A 21,670-nucleotide genomic window follows, 5' to 3' on the forward strand; every position below is an offset into this window, starting at 1 on the left:
CAAGAGCAGCTTGCCATTTTAAGCAGTTGTTGGCTTAATAAGTGAAATTGCTTAGGGCTATATGCATGCCATAATGATTGCATTTTGTAAAAAAAAGACTGTGCCTATGGGTTTCAAAGTTTCAGAGCCAAGACTAGTCATATTTGTGGTCTTTAAGTTGCAAACCCAAGCTATTCTCACTGCAACAGATATGGGATTGCTGATCAAAGAATAACGCTGATTTTAAAGTACATATCCACAGCAAAATTAAAATGACCCAGTCAAATAATACAAAGAGTATTACAAAGACTGACTAGATAGCTGCTATGTGAAATGTACTGCAGGCAGTAAATATCACCTGCCCATACGCAATTCTTTTTTTTTTTAAAGCCAGGAATAATGATCTGGCATCTGTGCTTCCTGAGTGAGGCTTCAGTTCTGAAATCTGCAACAACTCCCTCCTAAATGCCTCTGAAAATGACAACGATGGTACACTAATGGATTATAATTATATCATAGGACTCTTCTTCAGTAGTATTTCTCTCAAGTGTAAACAGCTGTGCAGGGCTAAAATAGGAAGTTTCATCTCTTACGTATGTGCTGAGGCAGGTTTAACTTGCATATTTGGGGGGATAGGTAGTGAGACAAAGAAATGCAATAGCAGCAGGTCCAATTTCTAATTTATCTTTGTCACCATCATAACTAGAGGGGCAATTAAGGTTTTGTTGAACTGTGATCTAGATAACTTTTCACAGTGCCACAGAGCTCAAACAACTGTCTGCCTTTACTGTACATCTCCTTTCTGGCAAAGAAATACACTGTATACAGCTCAGATGCATATGATTGGACAGTATTAACTCAAGGTGTGTATTCTGAGCAATGTGATATAGGCTGTGGTCTATGTGTATTACAACATGAAATGTTGGGGGTTTGCATCATGCCTCAGACCTCTTACATGAGAGCTTTTTATTTGAGAGTGGTTGTCTTTCTGCTTTTCTGTCTTAGCTGGGCCAGGGAACAACTGCAAAACATAAAAGCTGACGGTCATTTCTGTTCCTAGTTTCTGCTGAAGTATATAGAATCATAGAACCAGAAAATCATTAAGGCTGGAAAAGACCAGTAAGGTTATCTAGTACAATATGCAAGACATCGCTTTTTGCTATGATGTTTCCATCCAGTGCCCTTTTATGTTGCCGAGTACAAGTACAAGCAGACAGGATGGCAAACTCTTCCTACCCAAACAACTGATGTGCAGTGCAGAAGAGCACTTTTCTCATTTTTCTCATGTCCCTGTTTGAGGATATGGTCATGGCTGGATCTGCCTATGGCAGTTCAGCACCAGAACTGAATTTATCTAGTATATCTTGGAAAGCAATCTGATGAGCAGAAAGCACTTGGAACAGGTGACTTTGTAGAAAGCAAAGCACTCCCTCTTGCAGGACTGGTATGTTTTCTGATGTTCTTGTGGGTCTTTTTTTTTTTTTTTTTTAAAGGAAAAAGGAGAATTGTAACTTCCTTTACCAGTACATTAGCATAATACGTTCCTGCCTTCAGGTACTGAATGTCATTGTTATGAATACATTTTGACATCTCTCACACTTCCAGTACTCCAAAGATCCATGACAGAGCTGAATGAAAACTCTTTTTTTTTTTTTTTCCCTTGACTTGGCAGGAGCAGTAAGAACACATAAAACCTGCCAGCTGTCAAGGATGTAAATGGTGATTTTGTTTCACTTTTTTAATGAATTAAAGCAGGACTGAAATCTGTCCAAAGACAGCATGTTTGGCCTTGCAAGGAAAGAAAGAATTTTTTTTTTTCTCTCTTTTGGCACTTCTGCTCAATACAGTGTTTATTTGTGGTAGCACAGTAGAAGACAGAGCTGCTCTGCTGAAAGAGCCGTGGCCATCAGGCTCAGACACCTTAGCAGGGACTCTTTTGAAAGAATAACCATTCAGAGGATCAAAACCCAAAAGTGCAGTATTTCAATATGTGCACCAGAAAAATGCTGTCACTGTTTTGCAGGACAGTGACAAGAAATAGCTAGAATAAATCAATTTGCATGTTGATTATAACACATTGGAGCTAAACTACCATTGTAGAGCATGTGCCATCCTTCTCAAACATTCTGTGCTTATTGCTATCTTACTGATGCTGTGTTTTTCTTTTTTTTTTTTTCCTCTTATTTTGGAATGGGGATATTTCATTTGTAGAGATGGCATTTGAATCATTCTATAGCTTTGAGTGAGGATGTTGTCTTTGTTTTCTGCTCTCAAAATCTAAAACTGATATGACTTGGAGCTTGTGGGAGAAATTCTGAATGTTCATACTTATCCTTTGTGATCTTGGCACCCCTCTCTATGGATAAAAATGTTACTGTTCTGAGTTTGCCCACATTTCATATCCTTAAACTACATTTTCTGTTAATGAAAGTGACAGATGGCAGCAGAGGGGCAGTCTGACACAATGGCATCCGACATGGAAGTGTATGTGAAGCAAAGGTGCGTCACTAAATTTCTCCATGTGGAAACAGTGGCACCCATTGACATTCACTGATACTTGCTGAATGTTTGTGGAGACCAGATAGTGTCAGCAGCAACAGTGTGTCATCCCTGTACAGATTTGTATGAGTGTGGCATGCATGCTTTTGTTCATTGCTGGTGAAAATGCACAGTTGGTGGTGGTTATGTTGAAAAACAGTGTTTTGAAGCTAAGAATTTGCTTTATCAAGTCATATTATTGTGCTGTTTGCATCTAATGCAGTTTCTGGAAAAAAAAAGTAGGAGGCATTACTTTCAGAATGATCTACGTATATCTTTTCATTTGGTTACTCAAATTGTACATGTTCCTCTGGTGAAATCTTAGTCTGTATCACATGTACACAAAAACACAGGGCACACATTTCTATAGAGCAATATATTCCTCTTCAAAGGTGAAAATACAGTAGAGTATTTACTAAGTACTTTGTCTTTTACTCCAGAATTTCTGCCAGGGATTTTCAGATTATGTTCCATTCTATTTGATTTCAGAATTTCAAAGCTTTTATGTTGATATCAGTTGTGAAAACTACCTCAGTCCTTTAAAGATGGAACTGCAGTTACTTTAACACAAACAGGGAGAAATGGAGCCTGTTCTTTCAGATAATGTATCAGTTCACATCAGAATAATTTCATACTGACTGATATTCAGTGTCTGTTCTTGTGCCAGCAATCATCCTAGGCAGCATAGTTCAGATTTGGAATTGGGTCAAACCCAGTGCAAGTACATCTTAAATAATTTGGGCTGACCTGGACTTTTGTGCATTGCAAAAGAGGTTCCTGTGTGCCTTCATGGAATAGATGAGCTCTTACAAACAGATTTCAGCTTATGCCTTGTGACCAAACCTATTAATTCAGTGTAACTCCTTGGGGAAGAAAAGCCCAAGCTGTACTGCAGCCAGATGATTCAGACAAAATAGTGAAGAAATTTGTTTAGACAAAACAAAAGTGAATTGTAACCACTTCCCAAAACTCAAGATGAACCTGAATTTCTAAAGAAAAAAGTGTAGCTCTCTTTTCCTCTCCTTGCCACTCTCTCAGCCCTCTAAAACCTTGGCACCTACTCACTTCAGCTGGAACAGAACAGCTCTTAGATTTCCAGCCAGTCATCAAGTAGGAAATATAGAAAATGTTGTAGAAAAACTTAATTCCAGGCAGATTTTCTTAATAAAGAGTCTTACTCATCTCAGTTATTTACCAAGTCTTCTGAAAACTTTCCATCCCCAGCTTTAATATAATTCTTGAAACAAAACATGTAATTATAGGATGAAAGGCTGCTAAACCCTACAATCACTTTATTAAACTTTGTAGGTAATCAGAAATATATTGAAAGTCAGAACCCTCCTCGCCTTTGCAGGAACAGAGATCTTCATTAACTGCAGCACGCCTGTTAATTGTAACACTTACATGAAAGAACAGAGAAGGGTAGCCCCGGACAAAGAAATGTGGCAGCTCAGCTGTTACACATAAATTGGGTTATTTTCCTCACTTAGAGGCTGTTATGCACTTTTGGTAAAAATCCCATCCCTGGAGACATTCATAGCCAGGTTGGATGGGGTCCTGGGCAGCCTCATCTGGTGGTTGGTAACCCTGCCTGAGACAGGAAGTTGAAACTGGGTGATTTTTAAGGACTCTTCCAACACAAGCCATTCTATAATTCAGTGCAGGTTTACTGGGCTCTTGTCGAGCTTTGCTTACCTCTGGCTGTGGAATGGGGAGAATCTAGGCACAAGTGGCAATGCAAGCAAGAGAGATGAGAGAAATGAAATCCTCTCATGAAATCTACAGATCATTGTACAATCAACGAATGTACAGATATTATAGTTATGAGATCTATCAGAGAGCTTAGCCGCATAGTTATTACACCAAAACAGAAAAGATAGAATGCTTACCCATATCCTAGGCTCACTTACGAAACTCCAGAGGAGTGTATCTCCAGAAGAGATCCTTCCCCCTTCATAGTCAGCTCTTAAATGGGTCTAGGAGAGGTGGAGCCGGGCTCCACCCCTTCTGGCAGCACAGGTGAATTGCCTTCACCTGTGCTCCTGTGGCTGACTCATTGCTTGCCTCAGGTGATCAATCAGAGGTTCAAGCTGTGATTCAGCAGTTCCCATACAGTCATGATCTATCTACACTGATGTCCGTGGGAGCTTCCCCATCTTGGAAGTCATGGAGAAGCAGTGCTACCTACATCCATGCTCCCAAACTCCACATGTGGGAGCTGAGTGCTCACAGCTACTGAGGGAACCTGTGTGGCAACAAAATAAAATTCCTTTTATAGAGGGGTAAGAAAAAGGGATTTGGGCATCTCAGTCTTGCTGGTTGGTGGTGTCTCTGGGCCAAGACCATTCCATGCTCTCCATTGCACCCAGCACAGCAGATTTTGTGACACTAACACGCCATCCTGAATTGAATGTGGTGTGAGGAATAAGTCAGTAGTGATTATTTACTCACCTGCTGAAATGGTAATTTGTGCTGTATTATAAAAGTGTTAGGTTTCCCTATGTATTTGGGCAAAAAGCCTCTGATTATGATGCTTGATTTGTCACTGTCAATGAAAATGAGGTGCATGATGTTTAGTCTTGCTTTCTTTCATGGGGCTGTGGAACTTACCCATGTTTAATCCTTTTTAATGAACACTTTGCTGGTGCAAATCAGCTTCCCAATCTCTATTTAAAGCAAAAGACTGAAAAATTTGTTGAGAGGCTGTGACTCTGTATGATAGACTGGCTGAAATAAAGACTGCCCTATAAAGGGGAGTTCAAAATAACTGCAACTTAAAGATTAACTTCTGATAAACTCAGAATGGTGTTTCAGAGAAGAATGTTTCTGAATATTTTCATGTTTTTATTGTGAAAAGAAAAACAAACAAATCCTACTCCTTTCTCCAAGAATAGTTCAAAATAAGGGAATATTAGGACTGTTTTCAAATAGAGCTTTCCTGCATTTCAGACTGTCTTTATTTCTAAAGGAAGGAAAGAACACAAAGTAACATTGACTGTTTTGCCAGTTGGAAAGCATTTAGAAAGTGTGAGAATGTGGAGGGAAAAAAAAAATAAAATCACATCCTTAAGCTTTGTCACTGTTTTTCAGCTAAAAAAATATTGGAAAGTAGAAAGACATTTCTTTTTCATATGTTCTTGCTTTGTTGAATGGTTCCATAGGAAAACTCTTATCTCCTAGGCAAGAGCCTCAACTGCACACAATTGGAGATTTCTAGCGCTTGTTGTTCATGAGGCTCAGTACCACTTCTACACAGAGATACAAAAACAAGGCATTTAGGAGGCTGGAAATTGACACCTAGGGACAGGTTCACTAAAAAATAAAGGACAGTGGCAAGGTAGATCCTTTTGATCATAGTAATTTTCCTTTTTTTTCTTTTTCTTTCTCTTTTTTTTTTTTTTTCTGTGAGTGGATTGTTAAAATGAGTTTTAAATAAGCACTTCCATACAAACATGACACAAACATTTCTTTCTTACTTACAAAATAGCAACATTTTAAATGTTGTCAAGAGCAGAATAATCAGCAGCGCATACAACAAAGCATATTTACAGCTTGAATAATTATTCACTGATTTGGGAGCTCAATTCTCAATCTCTAATAATTCTCACCTCACTGTTCTTAAGACTTTGAAAAGTTTTTTGGGAGACTTAATTAATAAAAAGTTTCACAATGCTTAAAAGTTATACTTCCTTAACTGATGACCTCCACTACCACCCAGCTTTGCTTGGTGACCCTTCCTTCTCGCCCTGGCAATTATCCTAATCAAATAGTGTTTGGGGTAGTCTGGAAAGCTGAGTGATTCAAATGCATTTTGCTTAAAACCTTTAGCCTAAGCCACTTTTTGCAAATTATTGCACAAGGTGCTGTGCTTTCCTCTTACTCTACCAGAGGCTATTGCTTAAAAGATCCAGTTCCTGTAAAAACAATCATAGGTCAAATCTGAAAGAGTGATGGAAAGACCCATTTTAGTCATGTATTTTTTGGCATGGAAGCACTGAAAGTGCATAATCTGTATAAATGTTAGCTTTCTAAATAAACATAACCTCTGATTGCATGAAAGTGGGGAATAAAGTTGAAACTTGTTCTCTCCATTAAGCAACCCTTCAAAATTTCAATGCTTGTTTTGTTCTAAACAGACATAAATCTTGACAAATAATGATCAACAAATGGTAACAATGGCAGTGAAGCCAACACAGCTACCATGGGCTCTTCACCTTGTTCCTGTCTCCAGGTATGGCTGTATTTTGCTGTCTGTACAACTCAGACTTCAATATGGGGGATGGTGAAGGGGTGGTGAGGTCTATGGGCACGTATGCATGTCATTGTTTTGTGTTGATGTGATGTGTGTCCAGTATTGCTGTGCTGACAAGCAGTGCTGTGGATGGGGTTGAATTTCATCTGTCGCTACTTGTGGATTTTTTTAATGATGTAAACTTCCCACTCTGAATCTATGAAGGTTTTGGCAAAAGCCAGCTGTTGACAGTAGTCACTATTCAGTAGTTTGTCCAGTTCACCCCAAAGCTGCAGTAGTACAAGCAGGAATTCTTCTATTTCTGGTTGTATTACGATTCATCTTGATGTCACTCATAAATGTAAGGGTTTTTCTGTATAAAAAAGACAGATGGAGCATTCTGCTTATGTTCTTAAAGTTGCCTGCAAAGTAAAGAGGGAAAAAATAAAATTGATCCACCTAGCACAATTATAAAGAAATGTTTCTGAATTATTAGTGCATAGCGTGTTTTTTAAAGAGGAATATTACTCTAGAACTGCATTAAAATCTATCTTAGCATATTTTAAGAAAAGCAAAGCATTGTGGATGAGAGGGCACAAAGGCGTGGTTTTCAATGTTATGTTGCAGGATCCAGTCCACTTTCTCTCTCTGCTTTCTTAGTGCATAGGGGTGACCTTGTGCAACACAGAACAGCATTTCTAGGACAAAGTTTCTCAGTCTTACCAACTTCATAAAATAAAATAAATCAGAATGAATTCAGTACTTCCACTGGGCAAAGTGAAACTAGCTGGTAAAGTACACTGTCCCTCAAGAATAATATCAGGGTGGCAGGTGACATAATTTGTGTACACTAAGCAATGGAAATTTACTTATTCTAGAAAAGCAGGATATTTTATTTCTAGTGTAGATGGATTTTACATCATTCACCAGTATGTCAGAGGCAAAGATCCAATATATGGCTATTTTCTTAAAGAGACTAAAATGATGTACTGCTTGTCACATAATGCTAAAACAATGCAGAGTAACACCTGCCGTTTTAAAATGGCTTTTTTGGGTGGGCTGGGCTGCAAAGGATTGCAAGAGCATGAATCTTAGCTGCTAAGCACACATTTTTTTCTTCCTGGTATGAAAAGACAGCAGAACCAAGCCAGGCAACCTGAGTTTAAGAACTGTAGTACTCAGGCAGTGTTCATAAACTGCCTACCAGAGATAAGCACCGCACTCCAAATAAACACTATATATATATAGTGTTTTTTTATATATATATATATATATATTCCTTGCTCATTCAAAAACCCTTCCGAATAACTACAGTAAAGTTTTTGTCCCTTCAGCATGATAGACATGCAAGAATCTGTTAATGTTCTGGACCAAGCACATCCTGATGAAGTTATCTATTTAGTGGTCATGGAAGGTCATCTCTTACATCTCCACTCCTTTGTGAACACAGTCTTGGGTGGATCTCCTCCCACTTTTGTATCGACACACGATTTCATAGTTTATTAACTATTTGGTGGCTTTCATTGTGCTTTTTTTTGTTGAGTGCCAAGCAGGTTTTGACAAAGTGTGTCTTGATCTGCAACTGTGACAGAAGGGATGAGGGCAGAACGTGACCCATGCTCTCTTGTCACACAGAAGATGTCCAGAAAGAAAGGAATAAGGATTAGCAGATAGAGCCTGTTGATCTGCTCCCATTCAGCATGCAGAGCCAGTGAGGCTGTAGAGCACACTGATTGCTGGGTTTAGCTCTACCAAACCCATAATCCCCTCTTAATTCTTCCCAGGACAAGCAGAATTTAAGGAGCCTGTTTCTGCCTCACCTGGCAGACAGGACTGCTGCACAGTCTTCCCTTTTCTATGAAACAGTATAAGAGCCAGCCTCTCTGAGTTTTGCTTACTTCCAGAGATACATTAAGCAGTGCACAGGATTTCCCATAGAGTCACTCAGGGCTACTAAGAAAGGTAAAATAAAGCAGAGTGAAGTATATATTCACTGAATGGCTAAAATTGTTCTTACACAGTTTGCAGCTGAAGTCTACAGCAATATTCTTTTAGTAAACAAAGCCTTTATATATTATTTGAAGCCCCAAAAAACTGCAGCATATGTGACTTCTCACATCTTTTCAATGACCGCATGGTGTGACTATAACTAAGAGCACAGAATACTCAACTATCTTGATAGCACTGACTTTGCCTTGCTTTGAAAAAATCACTCAAATATGTGAAATGCCAAAAATCTCTAAAGGCATTTCTAGCATTTCAGAAAGTATTTTGAGACTCTCATCATCACAAAAAACTGCACGCATATCATTAGTTAAACATGATTAAACATCATTTTCTCTGAATTAAGTCAGAGTTTTCATTTTTTGAAGTAGAAAAGATATTTAGATGAAAACACTCCGTCCTGCAGACAACTTGAAAGTTCAAAATTGCCCTGGAGACCTTGCTTTCAGCCAAAGCAGATGCTGTAATAAAATTACATATACAAATACTTTAACGGGTTGTTCCAGTATCCTAGAACTAGAATCCTATTTATTGGAAACTCCCTACCTTTGGCAATTCTCAACAGTTGCTATAATAAATACTCAGTTTTCTGCAGGCACAGTATTCATTTCATAGAAGCTCTGAAAGTACTAGTGAATTTTTGGCATTATCTTCCAGTAGCCCCCAAACTAAACTGCAGCCATTAATCCATCCTTTATCCTTGTTTAGTTATTAAATGTTTCTGTAAGATCTATTTCCAAGACACTTGAACTTTTCAGATGCAGCTTTTGTCATTTGTAACACATGCTAAGTTGATTACATACACTTTTCTAGTAAGGGGTTTCAATAAGGTATGATGGCATTGCAACATTCTGTAACCCCCCCCCCCCCCAAATCCCACTTACTTAAAAATACCAAACCTTTCTTATGCAACTCAGAAGCATTTCCTGGAACGTGGGGTGATTTGACCATGTCTTTATCTTGTTTAGAAACCAAAGTATTATAAGAATATTTAATTTGCATTTTATTTATCAGTCTTACAGACAAACATATATAGACTGTATTATCATCACATACAACATAAAATATAATAATAAAAATACAGAAAGAATGCTTTATCTGGCAACCTTGGACAATTTTTTTTACTAGTGAAGGTATAGATTTAGTCTTACAGGGAGAACTTTTTTCTCCTAGCTTATCCTCTTAATCAAAACTGGCAGAATTTATGGCAGCATAAAGCAGTCTAGCTGAAGCTATCGTAGAATCATCAAGGTTGGAAAGACCACTATGATCATCTAATCCAACCATCAAGTCATGGCCATGACTGCTCTAGATTATGTTGCTCAGTGCCACATCCACCCTTTTCTTGAACACCTCCAGGGACGGTGACTCTACCACCTCCCTGAGCAGCCTGTGCCAATGCATCATTACTCTTTCTGAGAAGAAATTTTCCCTAATATCCAACTTGAACCTCCCCTGGTGCAATTTAAGGCCATCATCTCTCATTCTATCACTGATACCTGGGAGAAGAGGCCGACACCCATCTTACCACAACCTTCTTTCAAGCAGCTGCAGAGAGCGATAAGGTCTTCTCTGAGCCTCCCCTTTTCCAAAATGAAAAATCCCATTTCCCTCAGCTGCTCTCCATAAGACTTGTGCTCCATAAACTTCACTGGTTTTGTTGCCCCTATTTGGATATTCTCCAGGACAACTGTGCTAGAGGGTTTGTTGTTCCAGTGCTAGTGAACATGGAGCAGAGACATTTTAAATGCAGATTGGTCCTTATGGTCCTAAGGCTCTCACTGATAAAACCAGTCTGTGATGACTAGCAACCCTGGAGGAAGACCGAGGTTGAATTTTGCCTTGTACATCAGTAATAATATTCTCCAGATAAGTTCTGTTTTTGTCAAGTCCTAACGTCAAATCCTAAATTTATGAGATCTCAAACCATAACTCTATTGAGGGAGATCAGGGCTAAAAGTGTCAACAAGAGAGTAAGCAAGCTGGGCAGCTTAACGTTTGCATTCATTTTTTGATTTGGTGAAGCTACCATTTAAATCACATTCCTTTATTTTATGAGCCTTCAGTAGGTCATCTAGATATTTAGATCAATTTCAAAAAGTGAATAGCTGCATGGTATTTCAATGTTAAAGTCTCAGCATGTCTATAATGTTTTCCTTCGTGCCATTATTTCTCACTGACAGGTAAGGGGAGGTTTTGACACTGTTAATATAGCATAGGGTGTTAATCTTATAATCGCCCTGTCAGCACTTTGTGTCAGGGTGTTAATGACCACCTTTCAGCCACTCAGAGCTGCCTGCCAATAAAAATAGTCCCGGCACCTATCCAACCAGCAACTATGCAGCTACTTTGCTTTTTCCCCAAAGAATAAATAGAAATTTTCACTAGCCATGTGGCCATAGAACACTCCTCTCTACTTACTCATTTCCTTTTTCTTCTCCGTACCCCCTGGCAGAAAAAAAACCAACATTGTCACTGGGCCCTTTTAATATATTTTGCATGCTTTATTTGAGAGTGTACAAATTATTTCTCAACAACTTTTAAATAAACACAACACCTTGGGCAGGATAAAAGCCAATTTTTTAACAGCAAGAGGCACATGTATTTGCCGCAGTTCTTTCCTATGTAAATATAACTCAAAGGCAAATGGTGAATATTTCTGTAATTTCTCAGTGTTTGAGATGAGCCCATATTTTTGTCTCTGCACAAGAGAGAGGCTTTTACAGCTTCCTGGCAGAGGGAACTGCACAATTCCAGATGACTTACCTTGTACGCCTAGAGGAATTTTACTACACAAATAACAAAGAGAAACAAAGAAAGGAAGAGGGAGAGTACACACTCAAAATAATAAACAAAGAATAATAAACATTCCTCCAATTGCCCATAGGGATTCCAGATGTGGCTCTATCCCTCTGCAAGTCCTATCTGTGACTTCTTCATAGGCTGCCTTAGACAGTCTCACCCACAAATCTGCTGAATCTTGTGGGAGATTTTTCCACAGAGTGACCTTGTAATTGCATTGATATGTGTTTACTTGCTTTCTGATAGACACAGACAAAATCCATACAAATGTACTGGTCTGCACTAGTGTGGCTCGTACCAGGGTGGGTGATTTCTTATGGCAACACTCTCAGCTGAGTTCTTCAAGTGCACCATTGCCCTAAGAGCAATAGGTCCTTGTGGCCCTCTGTAGTCTGATGACATATTTCCCCACTCATCCTGCTTATCACGTATTCTCCATCACTGATATTTTGGGGCATTAATCACAAGTTCCATGCATGCTTAATGCAAATAGGTTAATTTACGATAAGGTATGAGAGGGCCAACCAGCAAAAGTAAAGCAATATTGGAATTGTGATGAAATCCCTTGCTGCAGCCAGTTGTTGCTCTTACTACTTTGTTGGGATTCTATTTTTACTTGAATTATTATAGGTTTCTTTTAATCAAGTGACGTGGCTGATTGGCCAAGGCTGCTTCCAGCCTCATGTGCTATCCATCTGGATTTTATATGCATTGCAATTTCCCAGCTGAAAAGAAGCAGACGTACTACCCAACTTATTAGAACTCAGTCCCAAAAAAGTAACATTTTGTTCCTAGAGAAAAATTCGTTTCTCATGTGGGATTTTAATGCAGACCAAAAAAAGTAGCAAAGCATAAACAATCACCAGTTTCCATGTCATACAAAGCCAAAGATGCAGCCAAAATTATTTCCATATTAAACAGAATTTATCTCGCTTTTGCTTGCTGTATTTTATAGTAAGCACGAATGCAGGGATTCCTATTACCTTGGACACACAAAGACTTATTATTCATTCAGACATAGTTATTATATAATTATTTTTATAATTATTATATGATTGTTATATTATTAACAGTATTAACGAAATAATGGATTTGGATTCTAAATGCAAGGGAATATAAGATTCACCATTAATTTCCAGAAGCACCTTCTGTGATTACGACTCGATGGAAGTCACCGTGGCAACTGGAAGGTGGGCTGCCCATCATGAGCTATCATGAAGCCTATCATTTTTCACTTCTGCAAAATTACTTATCAGTGTAAATATTTATGTAATTGCAGTTAATGCCAAAAGGAAGGCACTTTCATACTTATTGCTCCAAAGTGCATGCATCAGCATGGAAATAGAGTGATGATTTAGTTCATTTTTCTAGCTTTCCTAGCTGACACAGAAGTATTTATGACTCCCACTAACTTTCTGAAGAAAGAAGCAGTTTGTTATGCTTCAGTCTTGATTTTGTGCCTTGATTGTCTGTGTGCATCTGAGCTCACAATGCCAATCACATCATTTGCGGAGCAACACATGATTTCCTTTTGCATCACAGTGAGTTCCCATATGTCTCCTCTTGCAGTGTGATCCCCAAAAATGTTTACTCCGCCCCTTCACAAATATTTTCATGCAAGAATCCACAGTAGGAAAAAGCCACACTTGTTTGTCGTGGTTGTACTCCCCAATTAAGATAGAGCACAGCCAAGTGAAGACAAAGTGTTTAAGTGTTAGGGCACTTGAGGTCTATCCCCATTTAAATTGATTGACTAGTTTACTCCACACCCTGTTTCTCTTATTTTACCTCTTACTGGGGACTCACAAAATAACTATACTTGGCAGAAGGGAGGAACTTCACTATTTTCAGTAAGAACATCAATTCAGCTGGTTGGGCACTGAATGTGGAATCAAATCTGCATATATACATGTATAAAAGTATGATATGTACAGAAATGGAGGGGAAGAGGGTAGCAGAAGAGCACGAGAGAGCAGTCCTTCCACCTGCAAATCCTAGAGCACTGTAAACCAATCACTTTACCCAGGTCTGCTTGGCAGGCAATTTTCACATCCCAATCATCAGCTGTGCAGGGATTTCAGAATTTCACATGAGCGTAAGGCTGAGCAGGTCACTATAGTTCAAAAGGAAGAGGTCCAGGACTTCCATCCAAACAGCTGTGGTTCATATTTGAATTTTAGCCTTGCGGACTATAAAAACCTCAGACCCTGTGTTCCCCAAGGAAGTCTTGCATAAGCTTTGGTCTCAATTAGTGGAGCACAGAGAAAGTAAAAGATCCAGACTTAGCTAACTTTGGAACACTGACAGTAAATGGTCAAGCCTGTCTTAGATATGTGTGTATATATTTAACTTAACAGTAACGAGACTAACATGCGTATTGAAGGTCAGTTATTACCCAAAAGTAAGCAAATTAGGAGAAGCTAAGAGCAATCAAACTTTTTTACATTTTAGAATTTTGCCAAAACAATAGCTATTCCAGAATTATTTTACAGGTTAAGCAAATCTATCTATCTGCAGTGCAATTTCATCTTTCCAGCAGAACTTGGTTACTTACCAGCTTTTCAGTGGCTTAGTTCTGATAAGTGAAGCATGTCTCCAAGAACTCTTGTGCAAAAGGAAAGCAGCTGTTTGCAGAGATGAGGCATTATGGTTAATGAAACCTCCTGGGAGCACTATGACAGGCACAGTGCTTACAGATTACAAAGATGTAAGAAGAAGGAATGCTGTTTAATTTTGTGATCCCTTCTTCCCTGTGGGAAAATGGTTTTGGAAGAGTGGGAAATTCATATGAATTTGATTGATAGTTCTGAGGGCAGGAGTTCTTTATTGACAGCCTGGGTGGTGCTGACACAAATGTGCCTCTTTTCACTTCACTGCTGGCATACAGACAATATTTCTAGGGAAGAGACAAGTTCACCCTCCTTGTCTTTAAACCTGTGGTTGCCCCTGAGCCTTAAGTTAGCATTTATTTTGGAGGAATTCACTTGGAGATAGTGAGATTTTGTCAGTAAAATTTTATCTGAGTCCACTAAGGGGATTTCCACAAGCTATCAGTCAACATAGCCATCAGCTGGTAACAGCTTTCAGTTACCGCTAGCCTTATTTGACCAAATGGGCTAACTGGAGGGCTGAGACCATCAAGGTTAAGCTGTTAGATTCAGCTGCAAGTTGAGGTAGCAGAAGAATGATGCTGCCTGGTCAGTTCCTTTATAATCTATAAAAATAACCACCAAAACAGCCAGACCTTCAGCATCCCATCAATTACACCTCAAACTATCCAGTCTCCTTGCTGTTGTTCCTCAAAGAGATCATGCACATTAGCATAAGAAGCACAAGAGTGCTTATGCTTCTTATGCTTCTTATGCTTCTTATGCTAATGTGCATGATCTCTTTGAAGAGCAACAGAGAGGGCAAGAGTGGAACTTGTGCTCTTGGTAGAAATATTTCTATGATACCTATAGGCTGCAGTAGGATGACTGGAGAATATGAAAGTTGCTTTATGTTTCTTTGGTAGAAGAATGCTGTAAAGAGGAAGATATTTAGGCCAGTAAACATCTACAGAAATACAAGCCAAAAAAAGAAAACTGGCTGTTTCACTGAGACTTCATGGTTGATTACATACTTCCAAAACCATATGAAAGCTACCCCATTCACATTGGAACTCAACACATACCAAACAAAAGAGCCACTACAGAATAGGAAAGAGAGTGATCTCAGGAATCAATAAACCCGGGAAAGTGGCTGCTTTATCTCCAGTGATGTCTAGAGTGGGGTGAAGGAGAAGATATGAGCAGGTTCAACAGATATGTATAATATCTCTGGGAAAATGGAAAGCCTAACTTACAGTTAGCACTGGAGAAAACATTACAGATGATTGTTAGTAGCTTCATTTTGCCTGGATTTATCTGTTTTTGTTCTTAGGTTGAAAATAATTATAGCCAAGGCAATTTTTGTAGCTAATAAGCTATGGAAACCAAATCAGAGAGCAAGTGCCAATAAAAACTGTGACCTTCACATTTTAGGCAGAAGCTGGCTAGCTCTGCTTGTGGCGTGGCCTCCATGTTATGAAGAACATGCAATGCCCTTAAAAAAATAAATAAATGTCTCTATTTGAATGAAAAGACTGAGGATTAGATGACTGAAATCAAAACAGTACCTAGCATGAAGGATGCTGAAACATCCAAATAAATAATTTGGATAATCCAGCAGTTTAGCTGGCGTATGCAGACACATATACATGCGCAAACAAACACACATATCTCTAGGTTTTCAGTTTCCCTCTCATCCCACATTCCACTCCTTCCATCTTCACAAGCTTTAGACACCACTGCTTGTGTCACACATTCTGTAAAGAACAGCATTTTCCCTGTAAGCCTTTATTATTGTTGGTACTGAAATAATACTTAGCTTTTCCAAACGAAACCCAGGCTCTGCAGAACTAAACAACAGCAAATACAGGCAGCCAGTAAGGTAAATCTTCAAATATGGCTAAGATTATCATTTATGATTTTTGTTCAGAAGATTTCAGTGTGCAGTGGCTGAGATTGATACAGTAATGAGGAATGTAAGCTCATTCATTTAAAATTTCTTATGATAATAATAATTTATACTTTTGATTTCAACTCTATGCACTACCCACATTTAATGTACACTATAAGCATTTTCCACATTCAGAACTCTCATCATATTTGTACAATGAGTTGACTTGTCTTTGGGAAACCAGCACCCTTTTGAGAACAGTGAAGAAGTTCTCTCTTGCTTAAATGTCATGCAATAATGTCATCATTCTTGCAATCCTGGATCAAGGCCATTGGTCCCAAAAGTCATTCTTAAATGAACCAATGTGTGTAATATTTTTCTTCAAAGTAATAGCCTAGAAAACAGTCTGAAAGCCTCTTTACATTCAGACTTTTAGTTTGTACTGTTGCAGTTATTCACAAACTGCATTACTGGACACACTGACAATGCTGTTCTTAAATGCTTTTTCAATGAATTTGTTACTTTAAAGAAAGAATAGAGCCTTCTGAGACTATGTCTTGGAGGAGGAGCTATTATTTCCAGCTTTGGTAAGCACTGTGATTATGAGAAGTTCAGTTATTCACTTTTCTTTCCACACACCTTTAGCTGTTCTTCGTACCACTGGTTTTATCATTCTTATGATACACTTACTAAAAAGGAAGTACTTCTAATAAATTTTTCAGCAAGTTGAAAGAAGTTTTGTTCTATTTGCTTCCATAGTCATTTTCTTATGCGTATTGATCATTCAAATGATGTTATAGTTTTTGACTGGTTGAGATGCTATTGACTTTGGCATTAATAAATGGTTTTCCAATGGTTTTCCAGATAATAGGGAAACAGTTATTTCTTCTGTGTCAACAAGGATAGAGTGCAGCTTAACCAAATGTTTATGAATTCTCACATTTAGTTCATTCAACTTAATTGCATTAGGAAGCGTTTTTAGTAAGCATTTATTCTCATTTGGCAATGGATCTGTCCATCTCTTACACCTCTAAAACTGGATTTTTTTGTTCTTTTTTCAATGCTTTATTTTACTTACACGCTATTTTATGAAAATCAGTAAAGACAAAAATTCCAGTTAGTTATCAGAATGACATCATTTGTTACAATTAAATATTTATTTGATATATACCAGCAGCTGTTTTTCAGTTCAAGATTATTCATCACCATCACCTTGGAACAGTAGCTTCTGAGATAGTTAAAGCATAGACTAAGCTCCATTTTGGGAAAACATGAAGAATCATGCCTTTAAGTAACTTCATGTGTCGGATCTTCAAAGTAATCAGCTATTCTGTTTTGAGCTTGCTTAATATCTCAATGTCATGCTCAATTCTGACCAAAATATCTACATGTTTTAAATAATAGAACACACACACACACACACACACACACAAAAAGCATTATCACAGTAGTCACTAAAATCTATTTTCAAAGACACTGATGCATGCTTTAATTTTCAAGCTCTTAAGTTGTACCAAGGATATGCAAGCTTCATCCAGAGCAGAGAAGCTGCTTAGTGTGGACAAAAGAGGGACCTAGGAAAAACTTAATTCTTCTACAGAAAAACTTGGTAAATAGGTCCTTGCCTTGTTTCCCTTCATCATTTACTAACAAAATTAGTTTCCAAATACAGCTAAACAGATTGTTGCTTTAGTTACTGCAGGGAGGAAATTATCTCTTACCACAAATTGAAAAGCATTGGAAAAATAATGATGGCCCTACATCCCAGTATAAAAACTGGCCTTAGAAGAGTAGTAATTTAAGACTGACCTCTAGCATTCATACTGATATTTCTCTCTTCTGTTTACCCTGTTTATATAAACATTCTCTAAGTGCTTATTTGTAAGACTTACGTCAGTTGCACCTTAAACTTTTTACTTCAGTAGGTATGTAGAAGGATGTCAGCTCAGGCATAAGATACTGAAATATGCCTTGCATATTTCTTTCAATCTGAATGAAAAACTATTAGTGTATCTATCTCCCAACCTAGGCATAAGGCCGCTGGTCAATAATAGTGAAAGTCAAAATCCACAATCAAAGCAGAATTTTTGAAAAAGACTAGACTACTTTTGAAATTCTGGTCTTAGTTACATAATGATTCATCAGTTCTCTGTAGTTTTGAAGCTCACATAGAAAACCTGAGGTTTAAATTGAAGCAAGTAGCCTGAAGTTAGTAGTGATGTTTTCCTTCCTATAATCTTTGCCAATCTCACTGAGGCATGTTTATTACAAACTTTTACAAATTATATGCTGACATAAACCCAAGCTAAGTCCTTGTCTGGAAAAAGTTCTTGTACTACTAGTAGAACTCTCCTAAAAATATAAAAATATTACTCAGGCAAATGTACAACTTGAAATAGTAATTTCAAGGGTAATTTGTGTTGCTATGCCTTCAACACAGCTGAGAAATCTGTGATGGCTGAGCAGATGAGGTTTTTGGCTACTCTTTAAAGTGTTTATATTTTCTGAAACAGACTTTGGAAATACTATTTAAGCTGAGTCAAAGTTTAAGTTTATTAGCTTATCTTATTTCTGTCAGTCTTCATCATTGGAGAAGACACTCAAGGACAACTTTGCCTTGAATCTGATTTCACTCCTCACAGTGAGTCTCATTTGCTATTCGTTTTCTATCTGTACAGATCTCCTTTCATGCTTGTGCAAAATGGCATATTATTTTCTAAGTTTCTTTCAAAATACGTAGATTAAGTATTTAGGGCATAGCTCATCCTTCTGAGTTTATACTCTGAAATAAAGATTTTTCCAAGGCCAAACTTCCCCCTAGAGGTTCTGCATCAGCGACAGTATAAAGAGGTACAGAAATTAAACATCTTTATTTGTTATTTTTTCTGTTTGTCCTGTATCAGACACTGTGAGTCAGGGTATGAATGTAAAGCACGCCTGGTGTTTCTGTGACTTTTTCACAAACTCACTCAGTTTCAGCCACAGGAAAGATTAAGGAGTCTTTCCTCTTTCTTGGTAGCTGATAGGCCATTATGATTCAATTTTTTAATAACATTTATGAATTCTGTGGTTTACAGAAGTGTTCCACATAAACACAAGAATATCTCCAGTACCAGAGGAACACCAGAAATCATGACCATGGGTAGAGGAGTTGCTGCAGCTGATACAAATGAAACACTTTATTAAAATCTTGCTTTAGCATGTTATTCTACCTTTGAAGAGACATCTGAGTGGAAAGCACATCAAAGGCTTGGTGCCTTGTGTTAGAGATTATTATATCACAAAATCCCTTCACAAGCGAATCAAGTTTCAAAGTAAAAGCACTGAAATTTCTCACCTGGCTGCAGCAGTTCTTGGTGGTGGACATATCTTTGAAAACTGTCATCTCCTTTTCCACTAGATAAGTTTATTACATTTTTAAAGTCTATGTTGTCATCGAATCCCACCACTTCTCCATTGGTGTTTTTTTGGAGAAAGTACCATCAAAAATAAAATATTTCTTGAGGAAATATTACTCTTATTTCCCTACTAGAGTTGATCACAGCAAGGCCTTTTGGTTAAAACTTCTAAGACATTTCAAAACATTGAATTGGAAAGAACTTCAGTATTTATTGTTGCTTGGAAGTCTTCCCGCACATCTTTTCTGGCCTGTCAGTCACTCTAACAAAAAACATGAACATGTGAATGCAAAACGTGATATATCCTTGACAATTTTCATGCTCTGTCTCTCTTCACAGCTAGGACATTCAAGAAATTTAAAAAAATAAAATAAAGAAGTTGACATTTATTGAAGGGAAGAGGTTATGGAATTATGTCAAACAGAACACTAACAGAATAAAGCCTGCCAGTCAGTTTAACTCCTTCTAGAGCTTAATCCTCATCATAATTATTAACATCTTTAGTTAGAACACCATTTGGATATTATTAAAATAAATGCAAACTATCTTGGACTGTCCTTAAGATTTCTTTTAGACATGCTTGTTTATCACTCAGCTCACTAATAGATTGCTTTTATCACAGAATACTAAGTTACATACATTAAGCAGATTAGCAATGTCCAATGTCCTGTTGAGTTAGAAATAAAATCGCACAGATTTATCACTGTATTACAAATTACTTGAAATAAATGCTTGTGGGGGAAAAAAAAAATGCATCTTCATTTAACTATGACTTCGAGTGTATCCTCAATACACTAAATTCATGTTATGAACCTGAACTTTCTGGAACAGAATTCAATATCATTTGGAGCTTTACCTTCAGATGGTTTGCAATATCCTCTCCAAAACATTCTCATGTCCATGTAGCAACAAGAAGGAGACAGGGAATCAGAAACTGACTTGAAGCCTCACACCATTTTAATGTGATTTGTTCTCTGCTCCCAAATAATCCAAGACAGTAATTTAAACTGATCTGGCTATTTTGTCACTGACATACTTGCTAGAGAGTACATACCAAATCTCAACTGTAGCCGCCAGATAGAAAGTAGGAATTGGGAGTTGCAGACAATAGTTTTTTAAATTGCTCCTCTAGATCCACTGAAGGACATCCGAATGCATACTCACCAAGGCTCTTGCAGTACTGGCTAATTACTTCTTCCAAAGCCAAGAGCTTAGGTTGTTTTTTTCATATCGCTTTTCTAGAAGTATTAATTCATCTTAAATTGATTTCATCTTTAATGCAGCCAGTATCTAAATGACTTCTTTGCACTGTTTGCCAAACAGTCTTCCAAAGCACAGTATTTTCTGAACTATAGATAAGGCCACTTAGCTAACAATACATTTCAGCACGTATAACAAATATGATACCAAGGGATCATTTTTATTTTAGAACACAACACAGTCATGATTAATAAATGGCATTTTTATATAGCATGTTTTGCAGATTACAGCAAATAAGCAAAATAAAAAGTTAACAAAAGATAATATTCTTCCTACTGTTTACATGGGGAAAGGAATTTGAGGAAAGAACTTTTGCCTCTTCCTCTAGAGAATAACACCAGGAAATCTATGTGTCAGGATCTTTGTGATCTTTTCCAGTTTGCTTCCTCCATAAGTATTTCCTCCCACAAAGGATATGTGAGAGAAAGATCAAGTTGGAATAACTCCCTTGAATATCCTCTGAGCAGGAGTGCTACTTGCTTTTGGGGGCTGGGTTTCTTTCTTTGCCTTGTTTTGCATTTTTTTAAGTTAAATGCAGAATGAGATGATTGAGCAGATTCAATGAGTATTCTGTGTGCTCTCAGGGATATGTAGACCCACATAACTTCTCAGTGGCTTCCAGTCTTTGTTAAAAGGGCTGAAAAGTCATTGTTTTGTGTTTTTGTCTTAAAAATCTTAAAGTGGATAAAGTGAAGATTGTCTACCAATCTGAGTCTAAAGGTTTAGTCTGGAAGAAAATACATCTGCTTAGCATTTGTGTTTCCTGCTGGAAATCTCATTGTGAATTCCTCCAGAGCAACGTTCCACAGACATCCGTAGCTGGTCGTAAACAGGGAGCCTCTCCAGCCCCACATTCACACAAACATTCAACTATTTGCTCTATGAAATAGCAGGTGAATGGTACCTCTCCATATGTGATATGTGTCTGCTTTAGCAGTGAGTCCTCACTCTGCCAAGCCATTACAGCTCAACTCACTGC

The 21,670-nt window shown here is 37.8% G+C and overlaps 2 long non-coding RNA genes across 4 annotated transcripts in view; one reads left to right on the plus strand and one right to left on the minus strand.

Annotated features, from left to right (window-relative positions):
- LOC109367293 (uncharacterized) overlaps positions 1 to 21,670 on the plus strand; it is a 114,716-nt gene that overhangs the window by 86,459 nt on the left and 6,587 nt on the right. For both annotated transcript variants that reach the window (XR_002114292.3, XR_014883015.1), the window contains exon 2: positions 6,654 to 6,748. This is a non-coding gene — a long non-coding RNA (uncharacterized LOC109367293). The remainder of the gene's footprint in view (positions 1 to 6,653; positions 6,749 to 21,670) is intronic.
- The window catches only part of LOC116216562 (uncharacterized), a 250,775-nt gene continuing 235,846 nt past the window's right edge, over positions 6,742 to 21,670 (minus strand). Inside the window, exons 6-7 of one of the 2 annotated variants that reach the window (XR_014883013.1) lie at positions 14,109 to 14,178; positions 6,742 to 7,170 (exon numbers count right to left, since the gene is read on the minus strand). This is a non-coding gene — a long non-coding RNA (uncharacterized LOC116216562). The remainder of the gene's footprint in view (positions 7,171 to 14,108; positions 14,179 to 21,670) is intronic. The other variant, XR_014883014.1, reaches the window with a different exon arrangement.

This window comes from Meleagris gallopavo, chromosome 4 (assembly GCF_905368555.1).
Source record: "Meleagris gallopavo chromosome 4, MGAL_WU_HG_1.1, whole genome shotgun sequence".
In the NCBI taxonomy this organism is placed as follows: domain Eukaryota; kingdom Metazoa; phylum Chordata; class Aves; order Galliformes; family Phasianidae; genus Meleagris; species Meleagris gallopavo.